Below are 12650 nucleotides of genomic sequence, written 5' to 3'. Positions count from 1 at the left end.
TCATGGTGTTGTGCTAGAACAAGCTCTAAGTGTAGATTCTAGGAATTCTTTTGCCTATGTTCTATTAGCAAATAGTAACAATTTTGTTTGAAACTAGTGTGAGTGTAGCTCGTGATTAAAGAGGATATTTTTTGACAGATCATCATGTATGATTAAAGAGAAAATTCTTTGCTCATTTCCAATGGTCAGTACAAGAGCCAGCTTTTGGACTATATAAATTTAGGGTTCTTGGAGGTCAGTGGGGCGAGCAGGAGGAGCGGTGGTTCTCCCAGTGATGGCACAGGGCTGCGCGGCAATCTCCAGTGCAGGCGGCCATGGCAGGAGCTCAGCGGCTCGCTGGGCGACCTGGGCACATTCATCCGCGTGCTCTTTGGCGTGTCGATGCGCCTTCACCGAATCCAAGCATCTCAGTGTGGATGAGATCATGGCTGCGGGGATCACTGTGTCTGCGATCGTGTTTGTGCTTGGAATCACGGGCTTGATCACGGGTCGTGGCTTGCATCGTGCCATTGCCGGTGGTTCATGGCAATGGGCTCTCTTTCGCGGTCAAGGCTGTCAAGTACGTGATGAAGGATCAAAATCTCTCTAGGGACAAGGCAATGGGTGATCGACCATGGCTGGGCTTGGATGGAATTCTCCTCGCAGTGATTTGCTTCGCATTCATCGTGCTGGTGAATGGATCCGGCGAGGGCTACGAGTACTTCGCGACGAACAGTGAAGGTGATCGTCATCACGATGATCATGAAGAGCACCGTGAAGAACATCAAGCGAGATCGTCAAAGCTCGTGAAGTTTTTCCAGAGGATCCCGACTGCCTTGGCAGTGTTTGCTCGGGATCATCCTGGCGTTCGTGAGGAGGCCACACATTCTCAAGGAGCTCCAGTTTGGCCCTCTCACCATCCGCAATTCGGTGGTGGCGGTTTGCAAGCTCTCGAGCGATCTCTTCCCGGCCAAGAAGGACGCCGTGACTCCGACCAAAGTCTCGGTGAGCGTAGGGCTCATGAAGTTGGTGGGCTGCTGGTTTGGAGCTCTCCCGGTTTGCCATGGCGCTGGAGGACTGGCCGGGGAGTATCGTTTCGGAGCCACGAGTGGGGTGGCGGTGGCAAGCTTGTGCTGGGGCTTCTCTTGGGGGGCTCACTGGTGAGAATTCTCCCACCTTTTCCAGTGGGACTGTTGGGGATCTTGCTGCTCTTCTCCGGGGTGGAGCTGGTGATGGCGTGCCGGGATCAAACTAGTAGGAGGGACTTGTTTGTGATGCTCTGCTGCATTGCCATCTTGCAGGGATCCAATCTCGCGGTGGGATGTGTTTGTGCCATACTCTTGTATGTGCTGCTCCAGGCGAGAGAGATGGATTGTTGGGCGATTGCAAGCTCTTGGTTGCAGGGTTCCTCAATGTAAATAAAGCTTTGAAAAGTTTGTGAGAACACCATGGTAACACACTTGCCTGAAACCACGTCCATGCCATCTTCTCGAAAGCCTGCGAGGCCTGGCTACAACCATCGTTAGCGGCATATGAAGCCAGGGATGTCATCTGCAACAAAGACGGTGCAGAGTAAATGGGGCTTCATCGAGGTCTTCATGTCGAAATTGATCCGGGACTACTTGAGGGGTTTGAAAAACTTAGTGTAAATTTAAAAACTATGTACTTTTCACTCAAGAGTAAAATGGATTCCATTCCTTACTGTGCGCAGTGAGAGCAATTTGGCCTGGCCTAGCAAACAAGAGAGTGAAACATTGGAGGGATGTGCGCTTCTATATCCCAACCTTTGCCACGATGTAACATATAAGTACATTTCTCCACTGACCATTAGTGGCTAATACAACATTGAAAGCACATTCTTAAAGAAACTAGCAAAACCATGAGCACAAATGCCTGGCGCTGCTCTTGGGCTGTCTGCCTCTCAGGTGCCTCCACCACGAAATTTGAGGCCACCTGCTACACTCCATGAGCACAAACGCTTAGTGTTGCTCTTGGGCCATTTACCTCCTAGGTGACTCTGTTGCGAAACTTGAAGCCACCTACTACGCTCTATGACCTGCAAGGCTTGCATGGAGCACTCCACCACCAACATGCCGAACCTTTGCCACGAGTCCCACTTGGTAGTAACACTTGGCTTGGCTCAAGCCTGTATAGCAGGTATAATCTTGGGGCGCCGCTATGCTCTTTGAACTTTGGGTAATGCTTCGTCACATTGGACAATGGGCAGCACTCTAGGCACGCCAGTCACCTGCAAGGGATCTGAGCGAGTACCTCTGCCACATGGACCACTACAGACCTCCAAAACACTCTTGTTTCCACAGATCGCTATTCTGACAACATAAACTTTAGACTTGCAGCAGAGGAAAGTAACCATCAGCTGCCGGCAAGAAGAACCTTGTCTGTCCCTGAGTACATGATCCAGACGATGTGGTTTGCAAACATGCCCAACACTTCCCCAGCATTCCAACAATCACCTGATCCTCAAGGTGCAAACCCATCCACAACTCCAGCAAGCAGGGAAGCAGCTTGTGACAATCGGATGCAGCTGCTTCCTTCTTGTCACTGTACAAGTGCTCTATGTCTACCCGATATGCAAACTTAAGGTCGATCAGTATGAACTGATTTTCAGCCACGTGGACAATCACAGGTGACCATGGTTTTTGTTAGAAAAACTATGTCTAAAAACCAGTTGCACGCAATGGTTTTTGATATATGTACCAGGTAAGTCAGCAAGGGCAGCCAGCAGTACTGCGCAAGAGGGACTGCTGGAGGGGCTGGTTGCCGTGGTGCGCAAGAGGGATTGCTGGAGGGGATGATCGCCGTGGTGTCCAACACACTCCTCCCTCGTCACTACACCCCCTTGGGCCTCATCTGCAGCCTCTGCGATGACTGGTGCTTCCACGCGACGGTGTGCAACCCGGTCACTGGACTGCAGCGCATCCTCCCCGCCGTGCCAGTGCTCGAGGATGACACCGAGCAGGACTTTTCATACCGACACGGCCAGACAATGTTGCAAGTGCGCGCCAGTTCTGGGTCCACGTCCTCCACACAAATGTTGGTGAGCGTGGCCGCCACCACCTTCACACCTTCGACTTGAGCACCAACACTCAAGGAGGTGATGGCATGGCTAGCGAGAGATGTGCCTCCCATGGGAGGCCTCACCAGTGAGTTTGTTTTCTGGGATGGCGGGCTCAAGGCCTACGACTAGAGCAGCGGCAAGTGGAGTGGGGTGGACATCTCTGAGCAAGGTAAACGAGCCTTGCCAGTGTTTCCAAAGCCGGAGGAGCTGGCCGGCTTCACTTACTGCCATGCGTTTCCTTTCCGCTCTGGGCTGAGGATCATGGTGGTTGCACTATGCTGCATGATGGGGGGCTGACACTACTAGAGGTTAACCAGAGTGGGCTCTTGAAGGTGATAAGTGGTATGGTGGTGAAGCAGCTTGATGGCATTCGTGGGAGCAATCCTGAGTACGACCCACAATGGGTTGTTGTGGGTGTCAACCTGCTTGTTTTCTTGGATGACTTTTACTTCTTACAGCCTATGGCTTTCGACATGAGGCATCGTGTGTGGCCGAAATTCCCAAGAAGCTATAGCTGTGTCCAACCATATTGCCTTTACACCCCTTTAGCTTCACAATAGCAAAGCTACTATACTGTACAGAAACTGAAGTAGCTGCTTGCTTAGTGAGTTTGTAGGTGCAAATGGTACGTAGAACAAGACAGTTTGAGAATCTTAGAGTCCGTAAGCCTCGAACTTGGCCTTGGCCTCCTCCTTGTTGGTGGGCATCTTGTCTGGATGCCCAACAATTGCTGGTGGCAATTTTGGAATTAAGCTGCAATGATGATGAGTTCCATGGATAGTTCCATGGAGCCTCATGTGCCGCAAGCAGGGCCGTGGGGTGCAAGACCATTTGACAGCTGTTGTTAGGGTTTTGGATTGAGAGGCAAGATCTTCCAGAAGTGGCAGTAGCAGCAGTAGTGGAGGAGCTTGGTCAGGTGTTCAAGAACCAAATCAGTAGATGTTGTGCCTAATGGAGATGGAAATGGATTTTATTATTACTTTGGAGTATCACTTTAACGAAAATAATTTTATTTATAGATTGAAAGAATATGTGATAGCAATGGTAAAAAGAGCATTATGGATCATGGCTAATCTCTTGTATGTGGTTATATGCAATTATGTTTCACTTGCTCACAAAAATTTACCATCTCTTCATCAACATTTATCTAAGCATGGTAAGTTGATATTTATCTATTTTTGGGAGTAGCCTTCTATACACATTCATCTAGGACTGTATCTCTATTAAAGTGTTAGGAGGCTCTCTTTGGTCTAATGCTCTCAAATCTTATACATCTATTCTAATAAGGTTCATCATTTGGGGCATCTTGCCTCACATCAACAACTTTGCTCATATTGGAGAATGTCAGGAATCCCTCAATTCTTGCCACATTCTTGACTCTCACTGAATTCCTGACCCACAGACCACATTTTTGACTCTTGAGACACTTCTCTATTCCTGACTCTGATTTCCTGTACAATTCCTGATTCTTGAACCACATTCCTGATGATGGCATGGTGCCTCCTTGACCTTAGCTATATTTATGTGAGACACAAATCCATAAGCCCCAAAGTGGAGTCGAAAGGGCACCACATGGTGGTGGCCAAAGCAAAAGCTAAACAAGTGTAATATCTTTGGACTAAAAGCTCCGACTTGAAAGGTCGAGAGTGGGAGTGGAACTCCCAATAAAGTGCTTGAAGAACAAACACGAAGCGAGATGGAGTCTGAGATAGATCTGAAATGGACCTAAGATGGAGTCCGAGATGGACCCAAGATGGAGTCTGAGATGGACTCGAGATGGAGTTTGAGATGCTCTTCTTCATACTACTGATCTCTTGGATTGTCTAGGGCAAAGTCGTTTGTTTACCAATCTAGATCTTGCTTCTGGGTACTGGCAAGTACCAATGGCTGAAGAAGATATTCCTAAGACTACTTTTCATACACCGTTTGGTTTGTACGAGTTTTTCGTGATGTTGTTTGTGGATCTCAAAGAGCTATTGACGACTCCTCCGGTTTTGGCATATTTTGACTACACTCGACTTTTTATTTTGAGCATTGATGTTTTTTATATTAGTTTTGGAGGTGTGTTCATGCAAAAAAGCCCGAGTATGCCTGGTCAGCACCATCCTATTGCATATATAAGCCGTACATTACAACCAGTAGAGGTGAACTACTCCACAGCAGAGGAGGAATGTTTAGCAGTAGTTTGGGGTTTTGAGAAACTTCATGCATATCTACATGATTCTTGGATATTACTTGAAGGTGATCATGCTGCCATTACTTCATTATTGAAGCGAAAGAACCTAGTTGGTTGTACTGCTCGGTGGGATTTGAAGCTTCAGATATATGATTTTGATGTTGTTTATCGCTCAAAGAGTTTTATGGCTGATGCTGATGCCCTTTCTCGAGCTCCTTTTTCTTCTCCACTCTTTTGTCATGTTTCTAGCGAGCCTGTTGTTCTAGCATCTGTGGATTTTCTAGATGAGGGTTCTGTGTCATCGGTAGTTGTTATACTTGATGTTCAGTGTTCACAAGGTGCAGAGCAAAATCTACCTTCTCTTGATGAGGTTCGTGAGGCTTAAAAGATTGAGCCGTGGATTTGAAGGCTTTGAGATGGGTTTAAGAATCCTATATCACTTGCTGATGACCTGCCATTTTAGCATTTACATTCTCAATATCGCCTTGAAGACGACCTTCTTTATTTTGTGGGGATGGATACTGATGATCTTTTATGGTTGGTGGTGCCTTTTGTCTTTATTCCACGGTTTCTTCATGCTTATCATGATTCTCTTGTTCTAGGTGGGTATATGGGACATCGTGATGTGACCAAGAAGCTGCATAGGTCTTTTTATTGGCCAGAAATGCGACATAATGTCATTCGGTATGTGCGTAACTACATTTGGTGCCAAGCTTGTAATACTCCCCCTCGTGCCACGGAAGGACGATTGTAGTCAATTATAATTTCCTGTCTGTTTGAGTTGGTAGCATTTGATTTTATGGGACTTTTTTCATGATCGACTGCTAGCAATGAATATGTTATTATTGCTTTTGACTATTTGACTCATTAGGTGGAAGTTGATGCTCTTGCTAATGCCTCTTTAACTATTGTTGGATACTTCCTCCTTAATTGAGTGATATTCCAGCATTCTTGTATGGAGTGGATTCTTTCGGATAATGGTCCTATATTTATGGTTGAGGCATTTCATGTTTTGACATCCTAGTTGGGGATACGCCACACTTTCACGAGTATTTATCATCCTCAGTTAGACAATTTGGTGGAAAGGCTTGTTCGGACATTCAAAGGAATGATTGCGAAGTACGTGAACTTTCAGTATTCAGATTGGGATGGTTATTTGCCATCTCTTCAGAATGCATATGTCATAGGGGTGTAGAGTTTTGTTGGTGCTTCACCATATAAACTTTTATATAGTCATGATCCAATATTACCAACGAAGTTGGGTTTATCTTTGCTACCGATGCTAGGTCATGGGATTAATATTTGATGAGCATTCTTCCATTTGTTCGAGTAGAGTTTCCCGAATATTTAGGCCATGTACAAGTGAGGCAACAATGATGTTACAACTCCCATCATTGTCCATTTGTAGAGTATAAAGTAGATGACTTTGTATTAGTTCGTTTTCCCCATCTTACGATACATGGCTTATCTAAAGGGTGTAAGGAACCAACTCCCCAAGGTGTCGTAGGCTAAAGGATCCCCGAAAACACGACCAAAATGATAAAGAGTTTATCGGATGGGACCGAGTCTGAGGTCGAGTCCAAGACCGACTCGAAGACTGAGTTTGAGATAGAGTCCGGGATCGAGTTCGAGGCCGACTCTGAGACCAAGTTCGAGACTGAGTTCGAGACAGAGTCCAAGATCCGAGATTGGGTCCGAGATTGAGTCCGAGACCGGGTCTGAGACCGAGTCCAAGGTCGAGTCCGAGGTCGAGTCCGAGATCGGGTCCGAGGTCGAGTCCAAGGTCGAGTCCAAGACCGAGTTTGAAGTCGGGTCTAAGATCGAGTCCGAGATCGAGTCCAAGTACTAATACAGGTCGAGGGGTGAAAGCCCAAAGCGTGTGTCTCCCGGGGGGGGGGAGGGCTGTAGGGGGTTCCAAAAGTATAGTAAGGATAGTGAGATCTAAGAATCAGTCTTGAAAGAACTCTCAAATGGTGCTTCCAAACTGACTTGAGGTTGAGACATGGACTGAGGGGCCTTGGGTGGGAGTGAGCATGGACTTGGGTGGTGCCAGAGGGGCCACCCAAGGAAGTGGTCAAAAGCAACTCCCACTCTCAGAAGGGAAACTAACTGCAGTACTCTCGGCTCATGTGGAGTGGTGCCCCACTTGAGTACCTTGTGGCTCATTGGGCCTCACCCTTCCTAGAGGCTTGAGCCTTCCCTTCGGGATGGAAGTGGGGGGGTAGAGGTACCCATACCGGGCCCTTAGGCCATAGTGTTTCGCCCTGGTGTCTTGAAGCAAGTGTTGCACCCAAGGCTTGGGATTTAAAGGGTCCCATGATCAAGTCTTGTTGTACCAAGGGATGTTAGGAACTTGGAGGCTTGGTGTGTTTGGTTGCTTGTGCCTGTAGGGAGTGTAGCTGAACTTTAAATTCAGTCTAACCCGGGGAGGGGGATTTGAAGAGATTTGGGAATCCGTGGATGGATGGCTAACGCTCCGTTACTTATGTAGTGAGTAGCTGAAAGCAAATAGGACCAAGTAGGAGCTAGTATAATAGGCAAGAACCTTGGCGAGGGAACTTAGTTAAAAGTCAAGGCAGTGTTGGTCGAATAGACGAGGTAAGTTGGCAAATTGGAAAGGAAAAATTTGTGGCTTACAATTTGGTATCGGAGCCTTTTTCTTAGTTCTAGTGGAGGATAGAGGCAGATTGCTAAGAGATGGCAAAGGCAGGGCAAAAATGAATTAAGGCAGAGACAGAACTTCCTCCAGAGCTAGAGCCTCCAGTCGAACAAGAGGCTATGGATGAGGAATCCTTGCATGAGGAGGACTCCAGTGAGGAAACTTCCAAACATGAGTCTAGTGGTGAGGTTCAATCATCCAAGGCTTGATTGGACATTCTAAAAGAATAATTGGTACAGACCAATGCCCTGCTGAAGACTCGTGTATGCAAGCTAAAGCATGACGAGAAGCAGAAGAAAAGGTGAAAGACTGCGGATGCTGGCAACGTAGAAGGTGCGGACCCTTCGGCAAGGATTTAGGTAAAACCAAACAAGGTCGAACAAACCAAAATGGAATCAATCCCTTAGGTAGTTCCCAAGTACAAACGAAAGCCCTCACCGGTTTTCAAGAGAGTGAATGACTATAAGGTGGTGGAGGATTGGTTTTACGATATCGAGGACTACTTCCGAGAGTTGCAGTTACCGAGCTTGGAGAAGGTCCCATGTGCAAAACCATAATTGGCAAATAATGCCAAATCTTGGTGAAGAACGACAGAGGCCAATGAAGGACCGGTGGCCACTTGGGAAATGATGAAGGTGAGGATCTGCATGACTTATGTTCCCCCAAATGCTACTCTGTACCTAAGGGATGAGCTGAGTAGGCTAAAATAGACCGGAACCATTCAAGAGTATGTGAATGGGTTTATGACAAAAAGGATACTTGTCACGGATATGGGTGATATGGATGCATTCCATGCCTTCGTATCAGGCTTGCAAACTTGGGTTCGCGGCAAGGTGATGCGTTGGAACCCAACCAACTACAAGGAAGCGTTTGATGCAACTATTAAGGTGCATTTCAATGATAACTTGCGAAAGGGGAACGTGATGGGGTCGGGGTCCACATTTAGCAAAGGGGCCATATAGCAAAGGGAAATTCAAGAAGAGTTTCTCTAAAAATGAGTCCTTGGGGTTCTGGAAAGGCAAATCCAATGGCCAGCAAGCAAGTACGTGGAGGAGTCAAGCAAAAAGAGACAAACCCATGGATAAAAAGGTCAAGTCTGTTAGTAATGTGGGAAACAACGTAGTACTAGCCCTCCGAGGGAAGCTCAGAGGTAGCTTTGTTAAGATCCTTATTGATACGGGTGCTTCGGATAATTTTGTGGCTGGAGACATAGTAGGGCAAGCCAGACTAATGGTGTAGTGGCTGGGTGAACCAAGGACGATAGAGTTTGTTTAAGGTAGCCAAAGCACCGATGAGATACTTCAACAAGCGAGAGTCGAAATAGGGACATGGAAAATAGACATGGATTTCACTGTGTTGGATATGGTGGGATTTGACGTAATATTCGGGATGGATTGGTTCAATCGGTTCGTAATAGCCCTACATGGACAAGGGAGGAACCTTGTGGTACTAACGAATGCCTGGGGAGAACGATCCAGGGTGGAGGCCCAAGATCTAAAGGTAAGGCAATGTAAGGCTAAAGACTTTTTCTTAAACCTGGTGTCCACGAGAGGACAACTCACTAAAGGAACCAATGCAGCATTTTTATGCTTACTCTCAATGAAGAGTAACAAAAAAACGGGAATGGAAGAAGTACCTTTAGTGATCTAGCGAATGTTAAAACAATTCTAGAATACCATGCCAGAGGAGCTACCGGCGGGGTTGCCCCCCGCACGACCAATAGAACACAAGATTGAGTTGGTCGAGGGTGCTAAGGCAGTGGTTCGTCCCCCCTATTGTTTGAACGAAAAGGAACTCAAGGAGCTCAAATGCCAACTAGAAAAGTTGGTGGACAAAGGGTATGTTAGGTTGAGCAAGTTGCCGTATGGGGCACTGGTGTTATTTATGGAAAAGAAAGATGAATTTATGTGCATGTGCATAGACTACCGGTTACTCAACAAGTATACAAAGAAAAACAAGTACCCTTTGCCAAGGATTGAGGACCTATTTGATAGGTTGGGAAAGGCAAAATACTTCTCAAGGATTGACTTAAGGTCAGGATACTACCAAATTAGGGTACTAGAGGAAAATGTTGAGAAGACAACCTGTCAAATAAGGTATGGAAACTTCGAGTTTTTTGTGATGCCCTTTGGGCTGTACAATGCATCGGCAATGTTTTCAGCGTTGATAAACCACATCTTTTTACCCTATCTGGATCACTTCATGGTTGTTTATATTGATGATATCCTGATCTATAGCGAGATGCTAGAGGAACATGCCGAACACTTGACGAAGGTGTTTGAGAAAGTAAGGGAACACAAGCTATATGTTAAAGATAGCAAATGGGACTTTGCTCAACAAGAGGTAAAGTTTCTCGGGCATGTGGTGGGCAAAGACAGGCTCAAGGTGGACCCTAAGAAGGTCCAAACGATCCAGGAATGGGAGCAACCATCGAATGTACATGAGTTGAGGGCATTCTTGGGGCTATGCAACTATAACAAAAGTTTATCAAACACTATTCGAGAGTAACTCTACCCTTAACGGACCAAACAGGTAAAGGGTAGATAGTATGGATAACGGAATGCGAGGCGGCATTTGTCCACCTCAAAGGGAAGTTCAGGAAGACCCCCGTGTTGGTGTTACCCGACTTTGGTAAGGACTTTGAGGTAGAAATGGATACTTTAGACTTAGTGTTGGGTGCAGTTTTGAAGCAAGACAACCATCCAGTGGCGTTCTTCTCAAAGAAGTTGGACAAGGCTCAGCGAAAGTGGCCTGCCCATGAGAAGGAATTATTTGCGGTGGTCAAGGCACTCAAGAAGTGGCGGCACTACCTTGGGAGGCACTTTGAAATTTATAGGGATAACGTGGCAATGAAACACTTCTTGTCACAACTCGACCTAAGAGGGAAACAAAGTCCCCACTATCCCTACTATACATTTGGAACCCCCCACAACCCCTCCCCCCCCCCCCTTTGAGGAACACACGCTTTGGGCTTTCACCCCAAGGCTCCCTGCCTCCCTTAGTATCAAGAGTTAGTCTTTGGGACAAGCTAAAAACTTATTAAATATGGAATGGTGCTAGATTGTGAATTTGAACACGAGACGAACACCATTGTGTTCAAGTCAATCTCTACATTCCGTAGATATGCCAAATGAGCAAATCTGGACAATTTCCATAAATAGCATTTAAGACTGAAATGAAACTAATGCAAAGGGCATGATAGCGAGGGTGTTTGGCAAACACGGTAAGCTATCATCTAACGATATTAAGGGACCAAGCTCAATATCGCAGAGGTTCCTAACACTAGCAAGTGCAAGTCAACGAATGAGTTTCTTTAACCAGGTCAAGTATGCTTGACTAAATAAACACTTTGGAATTCTTTCCTTATGCTTATTTAGTCAAGTGCACATGCGAAGATCAGTTTCTCAACTAACTTAGGTGGAGATTGATAACGGGCCCCGCAATACTAACCTTCTGCCATCGTGGCAGTAAGGAAAGAGTGTCCATAAGGACTGGCCGACAGGTAACTTTCGATACCCAAAGTCACATTCGCAACACTCTCCCCCCTAGGGAAGATCAATGTCTTCGTCGATGCATACTCGAGAGAATACCACCAAGGAAACAACTCCAAAAAAAAGTTCACGGTACTCACACTATGTGAGAAATGCACCAACTTAAATGAGTTAGGGGTAACCTCTTTGTCTAACGCGGATGCGCTACCAGCTTAGACACCTTTCAGCCGTCGCTGACAAGGAAATAACCAATGGAGTTAGCCACCCTTGTTGCTTTAGGTGTCACCCAGCTTACAAAAGTATGATACGCCCCTGCCCGCAGGGATATAGAGAGAGAAGCTAGAGGCCCCAACCCTCCTAAGCAAAGAGACCAAACCTGTCGGTAAGGTTTAGATAGACTACTATAAACAAGCAGTTAGAGTTGTTTACACAGTCACGCTCTTTTAACGGAATAAAGAATATCGACAAAGAGGCAGGTTATATGACCAGTCGATAGTAGCTACCCCATGACTAGAGATTTCACCATGCACACAAAGTGCCGAAGCCAGTCTGCCTATACTGACCCAAACTCAAAAATGAAGAGATGGACAATATCAAAGTCATAGACAATGATATCTTAAAGACTTAAGTACTAGTGATTAAATCTTTAGATTAGAACACAAAAGTATTCCAAGTTATCATCCAATAAACTAGTATTAGTGTAGGAACCACCAAGATCACTATCATTGGAAAGCATAGGATTCACCATCCAACAAAATTCAATAGCTAGCATATCATCAAGAAAACTCAATGATAAAACTTAACTACTGAAGATGGTAGACAGTATGCCAAACAACTAATTAAAAATAACTCAAAGAACACAAAGTATTATTGACTGACAAACACAATACTCGTGAATGTATCACTCAAAGAAAATAACATCCCAATCTATCAGAACTAACTCAAGCAATGATCAACAGAACAGAATAAATGTTGCAAGACTAACTAATAAACCGATGATGTGGTATTACGAAAAGCTATAAGCCATCAAAGATAACAACTAACCACCATAAAAGATCATCAATCATTTTATCAATAGAGAGATGCATAATCATCGTCTAAGAATGAATTTACCATCAAAAAAACAGCCAATCATTCTATATCAACAACAATCAAGCAAAACCCTTTTGACAAGGATAATCAACTATCCTAGATGATAGTCAATCATCAACAATGAGTGCCAATGCAAAAACCAACTTTAACATTGAAGCTAAAGAACCAAAAATG

At 45.5% G+C, this 12650-nt stretch overlaps 1 pseudogene; it reads left to right on the top strand.

The window, feature by feature from the left end:
* The first annotated feature begins 255 nt into the window (after positions 1-255).
* On the top strand, positions 256-1423 carry LOC112346387 (annotated as a pseudogene).
* The last annotated feature ends 11227 nt before the right edge of the window (positions 1424-12650 follow it).

Source organism: Selaginella moellendorffii, unplaced genomic scaffold, assembly GCF_000143415.4.
Source record: "Selaginella moellendorffii unplaced genomic scaffold, v1.0 SELMOscaffold_14, whole genome shotgun sequence".
Classification (NCBI taxonomy): Eukaryota; Viridiplantae; Streptophyta; class Lycopodiopsida; order Selaginellales; family Selaginellaceae; genus Selaginella; species Selaginella moellendorffii.
Note: the sequence above shows the minus strand (reverse complement) of the source record. Positions and strands in the feature narration are given on the sequence as shown.